The sequence below is a fragment of the Vulpes lagopus genome, chromosome 7, assembly GCF_018345385.1.
Source record: "Vulpes lagopus strain Blue_001 chromosome 7, ASM1834538v1, whole genome shotgun sequence".
In the NCBI taxonomy this organism is placed as follows: domain Eukaryota; kingdom Metazoa; phylum Chordata; class Mammalia; order Carnivora; family Canidae; genus Vulpes; species Vulpes lagopus.
Window position 1 is genome coordinate 37,569,755 of NC_054830.1, and position 20,631 is coordinate 37,590,385.

The following is a 20,631-nucleotide window of genomic DNA, read 5'->3' on the forward strand; positions in this document are numbered from 1 at the left end:
CAAGAAAAGCAAAGCTTTGCTGTTGCATTTCCTTTCAGTACTGCTAAAGAGCAAGCGGGCATTCTTCAGCGTGGAAATTCAGGCCAGGTGAGAGAGCTGCTCCTGAGACACCTATTAAACCATGAATGGCAAGTGCAGGCAGGGACTACCTAAACATTCATGATCGCTTAGTGCTTGTACCAAACAGGAACTGGCAATACAGAGAGAGAGATCAACAGACAAGACAGGCCTTTACATAGGCCTCAAATGCAGTAAGAAAAGGTACTTTTCAAACACAAAACAGAAAGAAAGGACATGCCTTCTCTTCCAGAGGCAGCCCAGCAAAAACCAAACTCTCATATCAGGAAGTGAACCTTGACTTTACTTCTATGAGCAAAACCCTCACTTAAATGGCCATCAAGCCAGGGCGGGAGTGTGTGTGTGGGGAATCTTTTAAAATGAAGACGGCTAACATGTTTATAGAAGACAAGAGGGGCTTGCAGAGAGAATATGGGTTTCAATGAGGAAGGGCGAACGCCAAAAACAGTATAAGAATTAAGCACTCACATAATAGATCACTGTGAGCAAAGCTCTCCCGCAGATGTCGGAGTGAGTGAGCTAAGCCTCACACTTGGAAAGGTTGTATGACTGGAGCCATGATATATAAAGTAAGACCCAAGCGCCAAAGTTTTGATTTAGCCAAGCAAACGTGGCTGTTTTTGTTGGGTGGAAGAGGCATTTTTTTCACTGAGCAAAGAATTACGGTAAACATCTGCTAACCATGACCACAGAAGGGGTGGTTGTTTTCATCCAAGGTCATTTTAAAGGAATAAATGTAATTAATAAAACCACCCGGTAATAGTATCCAACCGTCCAATAAGTCTGCTCACTTCTATCCACAGGCCCATTTATTTAAAAAAAAAAAAAAGGCCATCGAGAAAATTTCTCAAAGTTGCCCTTTCTACTTCCCGGGGACCACTGGTGTGGGGAAAAGAATTTCTGTCCCAAAGGAATCTTGAACATACAAGTGAATGTCACTCCTTAGGCAGCTGTTTCCCAGAGGGTTCTCTTGCTATACTGGCAAGACTTTATTAGAATACACATTATCATTTGGGTAGATAAAACCCAATTAAAAAAATACCAAATAATGTTCTAATGGGTTTACTTCACACATAAAAGTCCCAGAGTGCACCTCTCTGTCAAGCTATCTCTTTTGAAAACGAATATAAGAATTCATAGAATCCAAAATGGTTTCAGTTTTTAAAAATTCCTTATTTGGTTCGTTCTTCTGGAAGGAATGGGGAGGTAGGGAAACTAGTGGAAAACTGAATTATTTGAGCTGACTGTCGCTCAAATCTGTCAAATTAGAGCTCAAACATCACTTTACCTTTGAACAAACAGCCATAAGCCCCTCCACAAAAGGAGAGTCATCTATGGTTATTATTAAATGTTCCCAATTAGGAGAACATAATCAAATTCATAAAACACCAACTTCCATTCTGAGCTAAGCGAACCTTTCTACCTACAACATCAGCAAAGTTTTCTAGATTTAGAACAGGCAGTTTTTGCATAAATGCTACGTGGAATGAATAAAGCTAAAGAACTAATAAGTTTTCCTATTTCTAACCCTCTGGTCATGTCAGTATGAGCCATCAACAAAATACTAAGTTCATTGAACCTCAAAAATATTTTCTCTCTTTGCTTTTTCTACTTCCCATGGAACTAGAACACAGAAATTCATAAAGGTCAGACTTCAGTAAGCTTACAGAAAAAATAAATATTAAATTTATCAACTCTATTTTTTCCATATGGGATTGCAATAATCGACAGGATCCCAGCTCTTAGACCAGTTCTAAGAGCAGCTTAGGAATCAGGGGGTGGGAGGCTATCAGTGTTTCAACTTTGCCCACCACTGGTCTTGAACGTATAACTATTAAACACCTCCTAGGTACTAGTTACTGAGTGCTCCGTGTGTGTGTGTACATGAGTGTGCATGCACACACAAGAATCTGTGTGTAGAGCAAGAAGGGAGTGAAGTGTAAGGTGCTATCTTCCAAATGCTTCTGGTATCCGATAGCATCTTGAAGGGTAATTAACACAAATTTCAAAGTCTGCTGAATTCGGGAAATTATTGTGTTCTTTTTTCTCTGAGCTGAGTATTTTTCTATGAGCTGAGTATTAGGTGCTAAGAAAGGAAAAGAAGGGAGGCAGAGCTGGAGAAAGCAAGCAAGAGTTTGATAACCAACTGTCCTCAACGACAATGAAGCCTAAGACAAGGAAGAAAAAGAACTACAAAAGCCCAATCCTCTTTAATAACTGTCAATGCCTTCGGCTGTGAAAGAGAGCAAGCCTTAATGGAACCTACTAATTCCCCCCAGCACAGTCAAGATTCATGTCTCTAATCAAGTCCAGTATCAAGAGGCTACTATGGTCAGAATTGGAATGTAAGCATGTACCCCTACACTAACCTATGCATAAATGAAAATGCACTGCATCCATCATATCTGTATAATAGAGGGATTAAATCGGCTATAATTTTTAAGCTTTAAAAGAAAATTCCAAGCTTTTAAGTATATTCCTGGCGAAAGATAATATGACAAATGTCATAATAAAGAAATAACTTTGTAGAAGGAAATAATTCTTTACCCCTTTTAAATTTTCCTTATGAAGTGCATCATTGTAACCTAATGCATTTCAACATACTTATCCATAAATGTAAATTTGTTTTGATAAAATGAAGAGCCTTTTAATCCAAATTGCACAGTGATGCTTCCACACTGATCTGTTATAACTTAGTAATCAGAGTTAACAGACTGCCTAATTAACCAAGTCATCATTTGCCAAGATCCAAATATGGGATGAATTGTGGGCCAAGGAGAAAATATGATGGACATGAAAATTATTAATTCAGGGAAGCATTCAAAGCATGTGGAGTTAAAGTTCTTTGCTAAATCTCACCATCTTTAATATCCTTAATTTTTATAAGTAACGTGCAAATAAAAAATATATTACAAGGTACACAGAAAAACATTTTTAAATCAACTGGTTATTAGTTAGTGATATAATTACTTTTAAAGCATTTGACAACCTATGAGGTGAAAATCATAGATGTCTTCTGATAATAATAACATCCAGTGAGTGCTTATGAAGTACCAGCATCATATGCAGTGTTTTATAGGGACCAAGTTATTCATTCTCTGTATGAACCCTAATCCTTTGGAAGGTACTATTTTTATCTTTAGGTATCAAATATGAAAACTGAGGTTCAGAATATTTTTTGCTCAGCAGAGTGTATAAATAAACAAACCATATCCAGTCCTTTCAAAAGTCTTAAGGAAATGTTACTAAGAATTTAGTAATTTAGTCTGTAATTTTACTGACCAAAATCTTTACCCATGGAAGTTTTATCCATTCATTTATTACATGCTTAGGAGGAGACAGGAGATCAGGGTAACTTCTAAAATGTCACGTGGGTGACCCATACAAAAATTTTCCGCATCACTAGCTTGCCATTCCCATAGCTAACATATTAGTATGTCCTAAAAGATATGTAGTTTAGCTGGACTTTGATAGTGCATAAGCCATTTTCCCTAGATAACTCAAATCTAATTCCATATGTAAAGTTTAATCCTGGAAGAGATGGTAAATCTACAAGTCACATTTTTCCCTTGATCATTTGGAAACTCCTATTCATTTCTGGGGGCCCAGCCGGGTCTCACTGCTTCTGGGAGGATTTCCAACCATCCCCCACCCGCAACCACATACACACAATCCAGAAGTATTCTTGTAGCTCCAATATCATTGTATTATCACTGACCTTTCTGTCTACCTTGCAGATACAAGTATGTTGAAATTAAGGATCTTGCTTTAGGACCTAGAACGGTGACAGACAGTAAATGGAAGGCTGACCAGAAGGACAGACAGGAAGATTACAGCAGTGAATAAACTCCAGGTTCTGGAGGGACACAGGCATGGTCCTATGTCTAAGGCAATGCCTACCTTTGAGGTAGTGAATGCCACTGGAGATGGCCAACTATTGGGCAGACAACTTCATGGGGAAAATTTCACATGATATTCAATCATGCATAGCTGGGCTAGGTGATATTTAAAGGTTCCTTCCACCCTATAATCCTGTGTATTTTACTGTGCCTTGAGCACTGTGACTTATAGAATACATATGCATACTCTATCTTCCCAGAATTCTGCCCCCTTATTCTGAAACCAGCACCCCCTTCACCCACTTCCCATTGCCTTGTGTAGGGTGAGGTCCATCCACAACTCTTGAGGGAGGCATGTGACCCACTCAAGACCAAGCACAGCTTCACACTTCCCCCTACCCAGCCCTGCTCCAGCCCCAGAGGCTGCTGTAGCAAAAGGCACACAGCATACACTGGACCAATCACAGAACCAGGAAGATCCAAATTCTATGACAGCTACTACAACTCACAAGAAGAGATTTCCTTCTGCTGGAGTTGCTATGAAAACAGACCCGAATGGTTACCATACCACAAGTTGGTAAACGCCTACGTGAATGAATCCAAGACAGAACATAGAACAGCCAAGAGACTGAGGCAGGACTTAATAGCAGTATCTGAACTCCTCGGTCCAGATGTTCCAGAAGCTTGTTCTACTATCTGACTTTTCAGCATCATGAGACAATTAAATCTCCTTTATACCTACGCTCCTCACAAGTAACCAGAGAGACCTAACAAATGGTGGGCTCAGTATGTTAAGACACAGACACATTAAAAATGATCTACTGTTTGTGTTAAAAAGGAGACATGGATACCTCCAACTTAAGGAAATTTTTTTTTTTTAATTTGTGGTCTCTTGCAACTGGCTTTTACATATTTCTTCAAGCCTAATATTTCACTGTATGTTTTTAAAACTCGAACATTTTGATTTTTGAAGGTCTAAGTCCTTGGCATAGAGCCTACAAACCTGCAACTCTCCCAACCAAGTAACTAAAAACCTTCTAGCTTTTTTAGTTGGTGTTACCTCTAAGTATCCCAGGGCTTCACCCTAGTAAATAAAAAGCCTTCCAGGTGAATGTATCCTAAGAACGAAAGGGACATTCTGAACCGCTTGCTAGGAAAACACCCCAGGTACACGACTGTTGCTTTTGGAAGGAGACCCGCTCACTTGCTACACTTTTTCACACAGGTGATTGAGCGGAACAAATCAATTGTTGGGTGGTCAGAGGCTAATAAGAAATAAAACGAGGGCTACAGAGATGAGGTTAATTAGAATAATGTACCAGAGAAAAATGACTCAAAGATTGAGAGAAAATGTCTTAACAGGCACATTCAACTAGAGCTAGAAGAATGCCAATGGAGTGGTTGCCCCTATTCCTAATCATATTGGAACATGCTTTTATTTCCCATAACTGTTGTACCAGCAAAAAGAATTAAAGCACTTGGAAAAGTCTAGAAAGATCAAATGGGGCCTGTTAGGTGGCAGTGAAGTATCAAGGCTCAACATGCAGCATACAAGCAAAGCAATCCCAGAGTGGAAGATGCACACTAAAATAAAACAATGCCTGCAAACCAACACCCCAGGGAAATGTCTACACAAAGAGGATCATAAAGCATGGTGGTTAAGAGCCATGGCACCATGGTACCAGACGAGAAGCGCCCAGGTTCAAATCCTAGCTCTGCTCCTGATAAGCAAAGAAGTCCGAGTGAGTCACAAGTCACTTCACCTCACTGTGCCTCCGTTTCCTTATCTGAACAACAGATTTTTAGAACTGAAACACTCTCCTAGAATTTTTGTGGGTGACTACGTACACACTTGGAATCACGGGTCACACAGATCAAATTCTCAGCAAAAGTAGCCATTCCACAGTCGACTTCTCAAGGATCAGAGTTATTCTCTCAAACAACTGTTGTTTATTGGTATTTCTCACAATTAGGTTCTTCTTGAGTTTTGAAAATTCTTTTACCTCTCATTCCTTTTTAAAGGAGAGAGAGGAAACTCAGTGGAGGCAGGGACAGGTGATAACACCATGGGCAAGTTGTTCCAGGCCTAGGTATCTCTTTAGAAAACCGAGAAGTCCTAAGCACATGTTATTCTAGGAGTAGAATTTCAGGAAATTGCCATGTTTAAGAAGTGGGCCAGGACAGGAAGAATGGATTTGTGTCACGTTAATGAATGATGTGGGACATATAGGGACAAAGGCGAGGCACGGCCTCTCTTGATGACAACGTCCTGGGAGAAAGGTCTACTGATGGTCGGTAAGAGCTGGCAGTGATAATCAACTCCCGGCACTGCGAGACTGCCACACCGAACCGCACCCAGACATGCAGCAACATTTCAAAACATCAGAAAGCTCCTAACCTCTCCCACTGATTCTCAGGCACCCGGGTACCAAGAAGAGAGCAGCACGAGAGCTGCCGTACGCTGCCAAGCCTCCTACGTCCACGGCACAAAGCAAGTCTCTTCTTACACAGATCGGTTTCCCCTCTTGTGATTATTGTTTTAGCTTCTGAAATGATATTTGGAGACAGGAGTGTTCTATGTTTTTAGAGATGTAAGAAGGCTGCGTCTCACCACTCTGAAGGCTGTCATCCGCCTGATAAAAGTTTTTCCTGAATTGTTAGCCTCTACTGAAACTGAATTTTAGCTTTTCTTTACTAAACCAGTGTATCAGGAACCAAATTTGATGCCTTAAACTGTATTTTATTCATGTTCTTCTATGTTTTGTAAAAGTTGAGGGGGTACACATTCTAAGTTAATAAAATTAATGGCTCTTTTAAGTTCTTAGATAACCCTAGCCATTCCATAAATCATGAAAATAAGAGTATGTGATTTAAGTCATCTTTTGCCACCAAAATGGGATACAAAGACTTGCTTCCAGTTTTATACAACAAAGGCACAATGAACAACACACATGAACACACACACACTGAAACAACAGAGCAACAATAGACTACCATCTGTAAGCAGGTAAAAGAAATCAGAGCTAACAATGAAAAAGATGTAGACCCACTTCCTTTCAATCTATGTAGACTCGAGTTTTCTTTCAAAAAAGAAACATGTAAATTTTCAGGACAGATGCACCAAGTACATAATTTTTTTTTAATGAGAATTTACAGGAAATTTAAGGCAGTCTATCAAGAGGTAGGAGATGAAACCACCTCTGGTTAACTTACAGATAAAACATATCCCAACCAGGTGTCTTTAGGACAGTATAGCACTCTGAACTTTAAACCTATTTATTTGTTTGTTTATTTATTTAATGTACTTCTCTCTCTCTCTCTCTCTCTCTCTCTCTCTCTTTTAAAGAGAAGGGGAGAAGGAGAGGGAGGGCAGGCAGAGGGAGACAGAGAAATTCTCAAGCATATGCTTCACCCCCAGCATAGAGTGTGACTCAGGACTCCATCCCACCACCATGAGATCATGACCTGAGCTAAAATCAAGAGTCAGATGCTTAACCGACTGTGCCACCCAGGTCCCCCTGACTGCCACATTTCTAAGGTTTTCTGGATGTGGGTCAGGTTCCAAACACTGAACCTTCCCAGCATTTTAGGTTTATAATTTGTATTATCTGAAACTGGTCATAAATATCCAAGAGTCAACATGTCAGTAACCAATATAAAAATAGATCATCCTACTTGTGCTCATTTTGTACTTTGTAAAGTTATTTCAGTGCATGGAACATGAGCAAATTCATAGGAAATCAAGGCTCTTCACCATCTTTACCAATTTTTTAAAAAACTACTGCAAGAAAGTGCAATGAGTTGTCAGCATCCCTCCCAAAAACCTCTGTTCTGTTTTTTTTTTAAAGATTTACTCATTATATATATATAATGAGTATATATATATATATATATATATATATATATATATAGAGAGAGAGAGAGAGAGAGAGAGGGGGGGGGGCAGAGACACAGGAGGAGGGAGAAGCAGGCTCCATGCCAGGAGCCCAACACAGGACTTGATCCCGGGACTCAAGGATCGCGCCCTGGGCCAAAGGCAGGCGCCAAACCGCTAGGCCACCTAGGGATCCCCTCTGCTGTTCTTTCTAAACCAATAGCATCATATTATCCTGTTCCAGGCTCTGTGCAAAGCACTGTATAGGTATCATCTCATTTAATCCTTGCAATAATACTATGAGCGAGGTAATGCTATTACCCATGGCTCAAATAAGTAAGAGCCCAGAAAGAGGAAGAGAAAGTAATTTGTCAAAGGACAAAGAGCCAGTGAACGACAGTGCTGGGATTTGATCTTGGAATCCAAAGTCCTTAATTAACCTGTTCTACCCACAGTACGCTTTAGGCCCAAATGGCAAATGATTCTGTCTTCACAGGGAAGATGATGTATAACCCTTTCTGGATGGGACACACAGAGTATCAAAGACTTGTTTAGTACAGAGTGGAAACTTTCCAGAGAAAACCCAGGGGCGGTATTCTATTCCTATAATAAAGGTGATGTGTGTGGTTTTATTTCTTCTCTTCCTCTCTCATCCAGATGCAGTCCCTTTAGGTATCATGAAAATACAGGAATTCACAGGGAAATCCCCAAATGGACTCTATTTCAACAACTACTCACTGTGAGCATGCCTACCACCCACTGGGCACTGTCTGCAGTGAGGAGTCACACTGAATCAGGCGACCTGCCGCATGCACATTACATGGTAAACAGGTACATTCAGAACAAACTAGAGGCTTGGATGGAGGACAGTAAGAAGGGGAGGAGGTAAGTCTTCAGTGTGGGTCTTCAGGGAAGACCTCTCCCAAGAAGTTGATATTTGAACTGAGCAATAAGGAATGAGAGAACAAGCCTGTGAAATAGGGAAATTGTTCCAGGTAGAGAATACCACGGCCCAGAGGCAACAGAGATTTTTACGGCATCTGAGCACGGCAATGGGGTCTAAATAAAATATTTGAAACCAGACTGCAAAAGCCCAAAGCTTCCAAGAGTATCTTGAACAGGCAACATCTTTGAGACACTATTTCCAGAGAGTCAACTGCCACTCAAGAGACAGCTACCATCAAGTAGGTGCCACCATTTTTGGGACAAGTGGCCAACAGGGCCATACCTGGACACAGCTGCCATCTCTGACGCAGTCATGCAGCAGTTTCTGTGAGCAGATGCCATTGTGCTTGGAGGGCTGTGACCAAGAAGATCAGTGGGGGACCAGGGCCTGCTTTGCAGACTCAGCACAGAGGCAGGGCCCAGGATGAGGCAGGGTGAGATCGACATCATGTAGCATCAGCCTGCATGAGTGAAACCCTACAGAGTTTCAGATTATCATCAGCAATACCAACTTGAAAGCAGTTAGTGAATTCTGCTTGCTAGGCAGGCCCACTGTCTGAGTAAGTAAAAAACGGAATAAAAAAAGAACTGCACACCTCTCAGGGGAAATTGTCAAAAAGGGACCTGGAGATCTAAGTTCTGTTAGCACGGCTGTCCAGCAGTATACGTGGCTGCAGGGTCCTTGAAGACAGGCATCAAAGCCACCTCCCAAGGCTCTACTTAAACTTGTAAGAGAATATGGGTTAGAAGCAATGGATTGTGAAATATACGTTGTCCACAAGTGAGACGATGACCAATGAACCAGCCACAGGACAGTGAAAGCTCCTCAAAGGCAGGGATTTCCACCACATTACCTGAGGTGTGTAGCACAAGGCTGGCACCTGTTACCCACCAGGATCTGTGCTAAGCTCTTTATAAGCATCACCTCACTAACTTTTCACAGGGAGCTGTTCCTGGTTTTATCCTCACCTCCCACATGAGTCAGCAGCCCAGAGAGGTTAAGTAACTTGCACAACATCACTCAGCCACTGAGTGGAAAAGGTGGAATCTGATCCTCGGCTGATTTAACTTCCAAGCAGACGCTCTTAAGCACACTGCTGCCCTATATCCACAGCAGGCATTCGGTAATATTTGTGTATGCATCAACTATCATGATTCATGAGCATCTATCATAGGCTGGTACAGACAGACACTATATAATGAAGCATACAGAAGTCTCATTCTACTCATCCTTTGAGACAGAAATTTCCCTAAGAGTTAACGTACCAGCCAATCTGACTTAGAAAAATTGCACAGGGGTCTTATCTTCCCCATTATCCAAAGTTAAGTATTCAGCAGAGACTTGAGGGCCAGCAAATCACAGAGATGCGTGGTGGGTAGCATTGTCCAGTCTTTGAGGGACAGTGCAAAGCCAACAGCAATACCCCCTGCACATACTGCCATGAACAGATTTGGATAGAAGGTTTCATGTCGCTAGAACTCAAGCTCTGAAAAAAGCTTATATTCAAAGGAGAGAAAATTCATTAGAAAATTCTTGAGCTTGGGACGCCTGGGTGGCTCAGTGGTTGAGCATCTGCCTTCAGCTCAAGGCATGATCCCGGAGTCCCAGGATCAAGTCCTGCATCGAGCTTCCCATGGGGAGCCTGCTTCTCCTTCTGCCTATGTCTCTGCCTCTCTCTCTCTATCTCTCATGAATAGAGATAGATTTTTTTTCTTTTAAAAAAGAAAAAAAAATTCTCAAGCTTAAATTTTGGTTGACAGTGCTCTTGGGAAAGAAATTCATTCCTCAGATTTGCCATGGCACTTTTAGTAAGAATACTATGGTCCTAAAATATTTACTGAGCTATATATCTCCACTGAAAATCAAAGAAACCGAAATTCAAACATGTAAAATTCAAATTAAAGATTATACACCCAGGTCAATGGAAGACAGAAGACATTCACTGAAAACGTAAGAAAAATTCACTTTGTGGTTTTGTATAAGTAATCACAACCGTGGCTGGGGAACCATTTACCTTTTCTTTCTTACTGTTAGAATGTGGAATTTATCTGGACATCAAATTTCTCAAGTCTGAGGATATACTTCTCAGATGCTCATATGTTAGGGATTATTGAAAAGATGTAAGTAGAAGTTATTCAGACTTCAGGGAAATTCTTTAAAGAGGCCTGCCTCAGCCAGGAGGACTACTCTTTTTTGTTCCTTGCACTTCTGCCTTGTTCTTCAGGATGCAGAGGCAATGGCTGGAGAGCCTGCAGCCACAATGTGATCTTGAACAGAACAACACTTGAACAGGAAGGCAGAGCAGAAAGACAGAAAACACCAGGTGCTCTCCCCCAGACATCTTTTATCAGAGAGAATAAGCAAGTCATTTTTTAAAACTTGTATGGTTGTGAATCTGTTACAAGGAAACCATTCTTACATGACATAGTGATACGAAAACGTGTCTGAAGACTACCCTATTTTTTTTTCTGGAAAAAAAAATCAGAAAATTCATGAATTGGGATTCTGATTACTCCTCTATTCACCAAGCTGTTTGTTTAAGTATGACTTTTCTTCTTAATTACTACCACGAGTCCAGGAAGCATATTTGCTGAACCTGTCTCTGTGTTTTGACATGCAACACTTGTGAAATTCAAACATACTTGTAGACATCCAAAGCATTATTATTTATTAAGGACTATATTAAAGGTGGAAGATCTTAAAACACGTTCAGAATCTGATGATTAAAGGAAATTTAATCGTTCTTCATTGGCATTTGATCTTTAGCCTGCCATAATCTACCCATATAGTCCTTCATCCATATTTGATACTAAAGAGACATTTCAACAGCTTGTCCATCAACTGCAAAGTAGGAGGAACGTACAGAAAAACCACATTACTTAGAAAATAAAAGAGCTTTCCCCCACACTCATTTAGCTCATGAAAGCCCAATATGATTAAAAGGGTGAAGAAGGCAGACTCCACTAGGTGAACCAGAATGAGTGTAGAGAGCCATCTATTATGTTTGTAAGGAGTTTCGAAATTTTCAAAGTGCTTTCATATACATTATACCTTGTTTCATCCTTAAAACTACACCCTGCGTGGTAGTCAGGGCAGGTATTTTTTTTTTTTTTTATTCTCGTTTCTTCTTGATAAATGGTTTGCTCGAGATCAGAGGAACTGCTACCCAGTGAGGGACCTTCTTTATCCTCTTTACCCTCTTTGATGCTTAGCTCAGGGGTCAGCAAACCACGGCCTGCGGGCCAAATATGGCCCACTGACTGTTTTTGTAAATAGTTTCATTGGACCAGTCATACCCGTTTGTTTACATATTGTCAACTCCACATCAGCAGAGTTGACTACAAAGTTGCAACCACGAGTGTATGGCCCAGGAGGCTGATAACATTTATCATCTGGCAGTTTCAGAGACAAAATTTGCAGACCCTGCATGAGATCACCTTTCCACAAATACGATCCAAGTTATAGATCCTATTCTTGAAAGCCATAAAGCTAGCTTAGAGGACAACAAACCTATCCCCGCTGGCTTTGGAAGTCCCGCTTGATAATGAGGCATTCCGTTACCTTCTGAGGAACTACTGTCATCCACTACAGGGTCACCTGCAAAGGTGGGTCGCAGTTTTCAAGTGGGACACAATACTAGTGTTGTTGGCCACTTACCCTGAACTTTTATCGTGTCTCACAGCCATAAAAAGCCTGGGAGTCACTGGTTGGGGGCATGCATAATGCCACAGGACTGCAACACACGGAGGGACACTGCAAGCAGAGAATAGAAGAGGTTAACGGAAGAGGCCAAGTGCAATGCTTCAAAAGCGAGGCTTTCATATAAACCTCAGGCATTCCTTATGGACATACGACTTTCACGTTCCATCTGCAATCACGTATCTAAGCATCTACTTCGCCTCTCCCCTTACAGAATCAGCATTTCATCGGCTCCTACTGTGTGTGGTTATCAGAGAATGTAGTAGAAGGAAGCAAAATGGTACATGGCTGAGAAGATTGTCACTTGTGAAGGCACGGGCATTTCCTTAGGAGGTCTGGCTCCTTTCATGCCCATCCTTTTTTATTTTTTAGGATAAATTCTCATCATTACAATGTTAACTCATTCTGAAAAGTAAGGGCCAGACGATCCCCGAGTCCTAGCAAGGGTTTTGCTTTGGGGTTTTAGGCTTTTAGTCTCTCTCAGTACATCTCAATAGAAATGGCAAGAGGAAATAAATACATGTGCACACACGTGCACATTGTGCACATGCACACACGTGCACACAAGTACCCTGGGTTTTTTTTTGGGGGGGGGGAAGGGGGAGACAAGCTCTCTTTCTTGCCAGCCAAACCCAAAATCTCACTTGCCACAGCTCCCAGCTCTCCTTCCCGCTGCACTTCAAATGCAGGGGAGGCTGGGACACAGCCTTCTCGTGGAAACAGCCAGCCTGCGGAAGTGCACACGTGCGGAGGCTGGGAGCTTTCACGGCTCGGTTGGGTTATTAGTAGGATACTGACCAAGTCCAATTCCAAGTAAGATGAAATTGCTGACAGGTAAGTCAACTCATCCTCAAGCAGTTTCAGAAAGATTTTATGAATAGCAGCCAGTAGTGAGGTTTTTTGCACGCCAGGCCTTTTCTGCCTAGATCCTGGGGATGATAATGCCACCTGTGCAGCCCTCCAGAGGACAGCCGGGGCTCGGTAACACGGGGAAACGGAACTCCAGAATGAGTGGAACGCCCGAGCTCGTCTGTGTGCACGTGTGCTGGTTGCTCTCAACAGTAAACCCCGACAAAAATCCACGAACGACACGTCTCCTAAACCTAATCAGAGAAGTTGAAACTGAAAAGATGTATGAAGTTTTATGATTTGAATAGTCACGTCGTACCTCCGGAAACTATGTGGGTTGTCTGTCTACCAGAGCTCAGAAGAGAGTTAAGGGGTGGTGCTCCTGGTGTGTGCCTCTTCTTGATAAGAGATAAACTCAGGCCAGATTGGTCCACATTATGTTTTCTAGGTATGAGCTGTCTACGCGAGTGTAAACCGTTTGCCAAACATATTATGGCTTAAGAATCTTCGTTCTAACATGAGTTGAACATGCTGTGCTAGCATCATCCCTCTTTAACAAGGCAGCTTAAGAGTAGGCTAAGAATGAATCAAAAATATTTTTAAAGATAATTTCAGTTGGCAAAGGCTGTAATCGTTCAAACTTAATTGGTGAACTCATTAATGAGCAACTGCCACCACAAGAAAGAAAGCCATTGTCATCGACTTATCAGAGCAATGAGATAACGAAGTTAATTATATTGTTTTCAATGGGTTTACACTTGCTTCCTTTTAAAGTCTACATTTTCCAAACATTTGTTCTGACACTCCATGTGTTTGCTCCTCTTTTAAAAAAAAAAAAAAAAAAAAAAAAAAAAAAACCATCAGCCGTGGGCTCCTCAAGGAAAAGTAGGCAGATCACAGCCGGGCAACATCAGGGCAAAGCAATTGGAAAACTTTTCTAGCCTTTATTATCTACTTGTAAAATGTTATAAGCCTGTAAACTAGTTAATTTATGAGCCGTGTTAATAATTTGCTCACACTTGATCGCGGGTTTCGCAAACACCATTTCCAGGGATGTGGGAGGATAATTTGCAGGTCCAGCTTCTCTCCTAAGGGGACACTAACTAATTTGACACAGTAACATGACATTGATGGTGGGGCACACTAATGACCATACTCCAAGACGTGGCTGTCAGCCTGTCGTTCCAGTGAGAAGCAGCTTGCTTTCGCTGCTGCTCAGTACACGATGCTCAACTAATTATTCAGACAGCGACATTAATGAGAACCCTCGTGTTTATTTTCAACATACTAACCAGCGCTTAGCTTCCATTTGTCTGATATGGTCACTGATAAAATGTGTTTCATGAATAGTAAATTTGAACTCTAATATAACAAAGAAAGACTGGAGAAAAATATGGAAGAGCTGATTGGGAAACTATCCTTGTCTACTCAACTTGTTTTCTACCTCAAACACCGTCAAGGACAAAGTGACAGGTAATAGGAAATGCCATGAGTCCCAAGAAAACTAAAAGAAATATTTTTAACCACCTGTGTCCATGTACAATCTTGATTCTTGACCAAGGCCACTGGATCTCAATATAGTCAAGAGAAACTCCTATCTCGAATAAATTTGACTAACATTAGGATACTGAATAGATTTTTGGGGGGTGAAAGTTATTTCTTCATGAAATGACCAAAAAGATCTTTGCTTTAATGTGCATTTTCAACATTAGAAAAGTTTGATCTTTGCTAAACTAAGACATCACTAAACATCACTAAATACAACCTGAGGGTTGTTTTTTTTCTAATTCTATTGTAAAACTGTACTACCGAGGGGATTTTTTCAAAAGTGTTCTTCAATATCCTCTTATACATCATATTTCTAGTCTACTAAACCTTGCAATCAAGTTCTTTCTACTTTAAATTAAATTTCTATTTTGGTATGATAAATTCTGTCCTTCATTTTATGGTGATTATAATCCTAAAATATTCATATAATCATAATTTAAAATGAGTAACTTTAAAAAAAGGTACGCTTAGATCTACTAGAGGTACTGAAAAATTGAAAACACTCCTGATGTGGTTCATTGCAAAATGTACACTTTGAATTAAGTAACAGTGGTAGTATTTCAACAAATGTTCTCTCTGGCATCATGATAAGGAATTCTACTCAATACTATGTATGACTTCCGATTTTACAGAATAGCAAAATAAGTATGAGTCCACTGTGGATCACTTTAGGAATGAAAATGTTATCACATGTAACATTTCTCAAGTATGTATTTCTAAACTTACAATAGATCCCCAATTTTACAATGCCAAAATACATAAATGGCATGGAAGATGTAAGAAGCAAATTCAGATCCCAGGCTAATTTTTTTTAAATTTTTTAAAAGATTTTTATTTATTTATTCATGAGAGACAGCGCGCGCGCGCGCGCGAGAGAGAGAGAGAGAGAGAGAGAGAGAGAGAGACATAGGCAGAGGAAGAGGCAGGTTCCATGCAGGGAGCCCAATGTGGGACTCGATCTGGGACTCCAGGGTCATGGCCTGGGCCAAAGGCAGGCGCTAAATAGCTGAGCCACCCAGGGATATCCCCAGGCTAATGTTTTTTTAAAGACTTTATTCATGAGAGACACAGAGAGAGAGAGGCAGAGACATAGTCAGAGGGAGAAGTAGGCTCCATGTAGGGAGCCCAATGTGGAACTCGATCCCGGGACCCCAGGATCATGCCCTGAGCTAAAGGCAGGTGCTCAACTGCTGAGCCAGCAGGTGTCCCAGGTAGGTTAATTTTTTAAAGTATTTCCAACAAGTATACGGGTTAATTCTCTCAAATGGGCATTGCTATTTCCAAGTGATGCTCTTTCCATGGGTACCCGTTACAGATTCTCAGATTGTTGGTATCTGTGCAGTTTATTTATGGTAAGCATTCATCTTCCACAGTAACCTAAAAAGATACGGCCAGTGTGTGGCAGAGACTAGCTAGATGCCCATCAAATTTCTTTCTTCTTTCTAGATGCAGAGATGGGATATTATTTCGCAGCTTCCCTTGCAGTTAGGTGAGGCCTTGTGCCCAAATTCTGGTGAAATAGATCAAAGTGGGTATGTTACTTTCATTCTGACCCTGAAGCTTCCTGAACATCACTAATGTCCTCTCTTCCCTTAACTGTATACCTAGAGGTCCAGTGGAGAACTCCCACTTCCTGCAGACAGTGGAGTCGCTGAAGAGAATAAGCCAAGGTCCCTGAATGACAATGAGTAAGAGAGCCACCTCCTTGTTCCTCACCAGCCAGCACCAGGCTGAGCTTCCTAAGAAATAAGACTGCACCCAGTTAAGGCTCTGAAATTCAGAAATGTTCACGGTAACTGCCAGCATCTCTTATAATAAAGAGATCTTTCTAATTTCTCCCCAGCTCCAAAGTTATACTTGAATCTCTAGGCCACCAGCCCTAAACAGAGGCACTGTAAATTTGGAAAAATCAGAGCAGTGATTATTTGCTCCTCTAATTAAGCTAAGGATAGAAAATGCAGCAGGTGTAGCTTTCCTTACTTAACTTCACAGCCCTGTGAGGAGGTTTGATTCCCATTTTATGGATAAGAATACTAAGCCTGTAAGACATGAAATACAAGCCAAGAGTGCAAATATATATCCAGATGACATTTTCCTAATTGAAAGTCTCTTACCTTTTAATATCTAAATTTTATAGAAAATTCTTATTTCTAAAGCAAACATTTTTGGCTCAAGCTTATAAAAGAAAAAATTCTATGACATTCTCCAAAATTAAATAGAACATTTTTAATAAAATGTATGAGGAGAAAGTGTCAAATTACAATCCAATTGGTAGAATGTCAGAAACTTCTGTAGAGGTTTTGAAAAGCCAGCAACAAAGGGAATATGGCTCAAATATTCTTGGTGATTAAAAAAAAAAAGCCATATTTCAAAAAAATATATACTGCTATGCTGAGATCATATTAATTGTTTAGTAATCAATGTTTTACATATTTTTACATTCTTAATGTGATGATAGTTAACTATACCTGTAAGGCATCTTGCTATACTTTAGACATATTTTAGAACAAAGATTGACAAACTTTTTTCTGTAAAGGGAGAAATAGTGAATATTTTAGACTATTTGCTGTAAGCTGTCTATCGCAACTACTCAACAATGTCCTTGATGTAAGAAAGTAACCACAGGCAATGAGTAAACTAATGGGTATACTCTTAACAATACTTGGGCAAAAATTCACTTCCCAATTATATTTTTTGGAGTAAATATAACTTCCTTTCCTTTCTGATAAAACTTTATTTACAAAAGCAGGTAGTGGGCCTGAAGGCCATAGTCTGCCAACTTCTGTTCTAGAAAAATGATGGGGGGGGGGGGGTAACTCACATAGAACATTATGATTTCTTCTATGTAAAATAATGGGAAATAGTCTTTGGTCAGTATTTTCACCCAGGATATCTGATGGCCAAGAGTGGATTACTGATGCTCAGGAGAGAGAATAGCCTTCCTTTGCCCAAGGGTCAAGAGATGGAGAGATGGAAGCATTGAGTTTCCATCTGAGTTCTAACCCTACTGTCCCATCCTTCCCCCTAAGCCATGTACCTTTGCCTGATTCACGGGCTCACTGCCCATATAAAGTACTTAACAGGCATCCCATGCCTTTTGAACAAAATCCAAGTACAGATCAGAAGAAAAAGCTGATGGTTCTGCTCAGCCAGCACAGTCCAGTCTCTGCATTAAGGTAATGTAGGCAAGTTACCTTCAAGTGACCTTATATTAAGGACTTCTTAAAAATAATAAAAGGAAGCAAAGTAAATAATATGTAGGCTCACAATGTCACCAGGAGAATGAATGCTAGGAGCAAGAAATGACAACCTCTAAAAGTCTCTAAATTAGGCATGAAGTCTCCCCAAATTAGAATCAAACAGGTTTTTTGGTTTTGGAGGATGTTCCTTGTTAACCAATTTCTGGAGCTATGGGTCTAATGATAGAAAATGCCAGAGGTAATGTATCAAATGCATTCCCTTAGTATTCTCTCAAGAATGGAAAGTTGTAACAAGGTTTTAGTTGACTTTTTTTTTTTTTTTGGATGACAAAATTCAGAGACACACACAGAGATGCTTTTGAAAAAAATCTCAGTTCCCCATTAATGTTATTGTAACAGTTAAGTGCATAAGATGGTTTCAGACATAAAATGGATACATTTTATGAATCTGTTTTATCTAAATGTCAATCACAATAGAACAAGAGCAGGTAAATGATAGTCCACTTTGACAAAGGAATATTTCGGAGTCATTAAAAACAATAGTGGGAACAGGAAAATATGTGCAAATGCTTGTTATAATGTTACATGAAATAAGCAAGATAGAAAAATTATACCTACACCAGACTCTCAACTGTATAAAAATACTTGTCAATAAAGAATAGGAAAAAATAGTAAAACTAACAGTTTTGCCCTGGAGGAAATGTGACTTGGTGATACTTCGGGATTATTTATGTTCAGTATTTTAGAACAGGCAATATCTAAAATATTGGTTACAGAATCTGAGTTATCAGAACTTCAAAAAGAAAAAGAAACTTATATTCACTTCTTAAAGGCTTTTGATTGCCTTTCTTTTTCAGATCAGAAGTATCTTGAGAGATTTGTGCTATCTCTCCTGTCCCAAGCACAGCGTTTATAGCATCTTACACAATCAACATTCTTTGAAGCAAATGAATAGACCACCTTACTTTTTTACAAGTCTTTCCGATGGGATTCCACAAATAAATTTTTATACTTCCAGCCTTTAAAAAAATATAAATAATTTTGTTTAAAGAGGTTGAGTGCTTCTGGATTATAGCTGCCAATAAATTGCTTGCTACAAAATTATACTTTCTCCCCTCTCCTTTTTCCATGATGGCACGTAATAATTTGTCTTTTAATGACTTAAAATAATTGTGAGTCATTTGCTCATTAAAAACAAAATACATCTTGATCACAAAGCTTGGCATTTCATAAATATTTACCCCCAAAGTGCTGCCTGCTTTGAAGCTGAGATGGGAGGCTCCTGATTGACAAGTAACTTCTGTGCACAAAGAGGGAGGAGACCTCTCTCTTGTATCAGCTGGGGAAGGGGCGCCATGCTGTCTTCACACTCACTCTCCTATGGAGGCTCTTTCCCAACAGCCAAAAAAACACATGGCAAATGGGATCATCATTCACTGTTTTCCTTCTTGTCATCCATCTCTCTCTGACAGACGGACACAGACACACAGACATATACACACACTCACATACTACACATGCATGAATGCATACCTACTCAGCACACATTCCCTGCTTGCATACTTTCAATGGCTCCCCAGTACTCTTAAAGATCAAAACCCTACCCTTGGCCTTATAAGGCTCTGAAAATCCAGCTGCTGCAGATCTTTCCACTGACCTAGCCGAGCTTCTCACTCAGCTGGAAGGATGGCAGAAAGAATGAGGACTGTAAAGATTTCAGCTCCTTTTCTGAGAACCACCATGGTCAGCAAGACAATGGAAGAAGAAACATATCTTTTTTTTTTTTTTAAGAATTTCATTTCATTCATGAAAGACATAGGGAAAAGCAGAGACATAGAGGGAGAAGCAGACTTTCTGCAGAGAGCCTGATGTGAGATTCAATCCCCAGGACCCCGGGATCATGACTGAGGCAAAGGCAGAAGCTCAATCACTGACCAACCCAGGTGCCCCCATAACTTTCTCTAAAAAAAAAAAAAAAAAATAGGACATCATAAAGTAAACACTTCATTATATTTTTCCTTCACTTAATGTATCATGAAAAATTTCCCATCATTTTCTAGACAAAAATAAACAGATTAGTACACAAAAAACCTAAAGTCATAAAAATCAACTTTAGTTTTCTCCTGAAGACCTAACACTAGAAAACCTAACAGATGTCCTCTGCAAGCCCTTAAAAATGGCAAGTGGGAAAGGTTTAATTAGTCCTCACTCACAATGGGCGAACTCTTTTCTCCAAACTTGTTACCTCCAGGAGTAGAAGAGAAAAATTAGGGCCAATTGCAGTACACAGACAGGCCCTGCCATATGAAAGCCAATCTGTGTGTCATCAGACTAATTTGCCACCTGGGGTAGAATATTTCATGGGACGGTGGAGGCAACGTACGCTACAGCCTGGCTCATCAACAAATCGCCCTACCCAATCCCAGAGGAAGATGAGCTCTTAGTTGGGATTTAAATGAAAGACATTCTCCTCATGACATGCAAAAATGAAGGGCCTCGGAGGGCTATCACTCTTCTTGATCTCTGGGAGAACAAGGGTATTTATTGATGAGCAGGCTACAAAAACAGAAGGTGCTATGCTTCCTTTTGATCAAACCC

The 20,631-nt window shown here is 40.3% G+C and overlaps 1 protein-coding gene across 5 annotated transcripts in view; it reads right to left on the reverse strand.

The window, feature by feature from the left end:
- FOXP1 (forkhead box P1) overlaps window positions 1–20,631 on the reverse strand; it is a 581,933-nt gene that overhangs the window by 361,216 nt on the left and 200,086 nt on the right. For all 5 annotated transcript variants that reach the window (XM_041764652.1, XM_041764646.1, XM_041764645.1 and 2 more), the window contains exon 4: window positions 12,395–12,490. The gene's annotated coding sequence lies outside the window, so the exon portion shown is untranslated. The remainder of the gene's footprint in view (window positions 1–12,394; window positions 12,491–20,631) is intronic.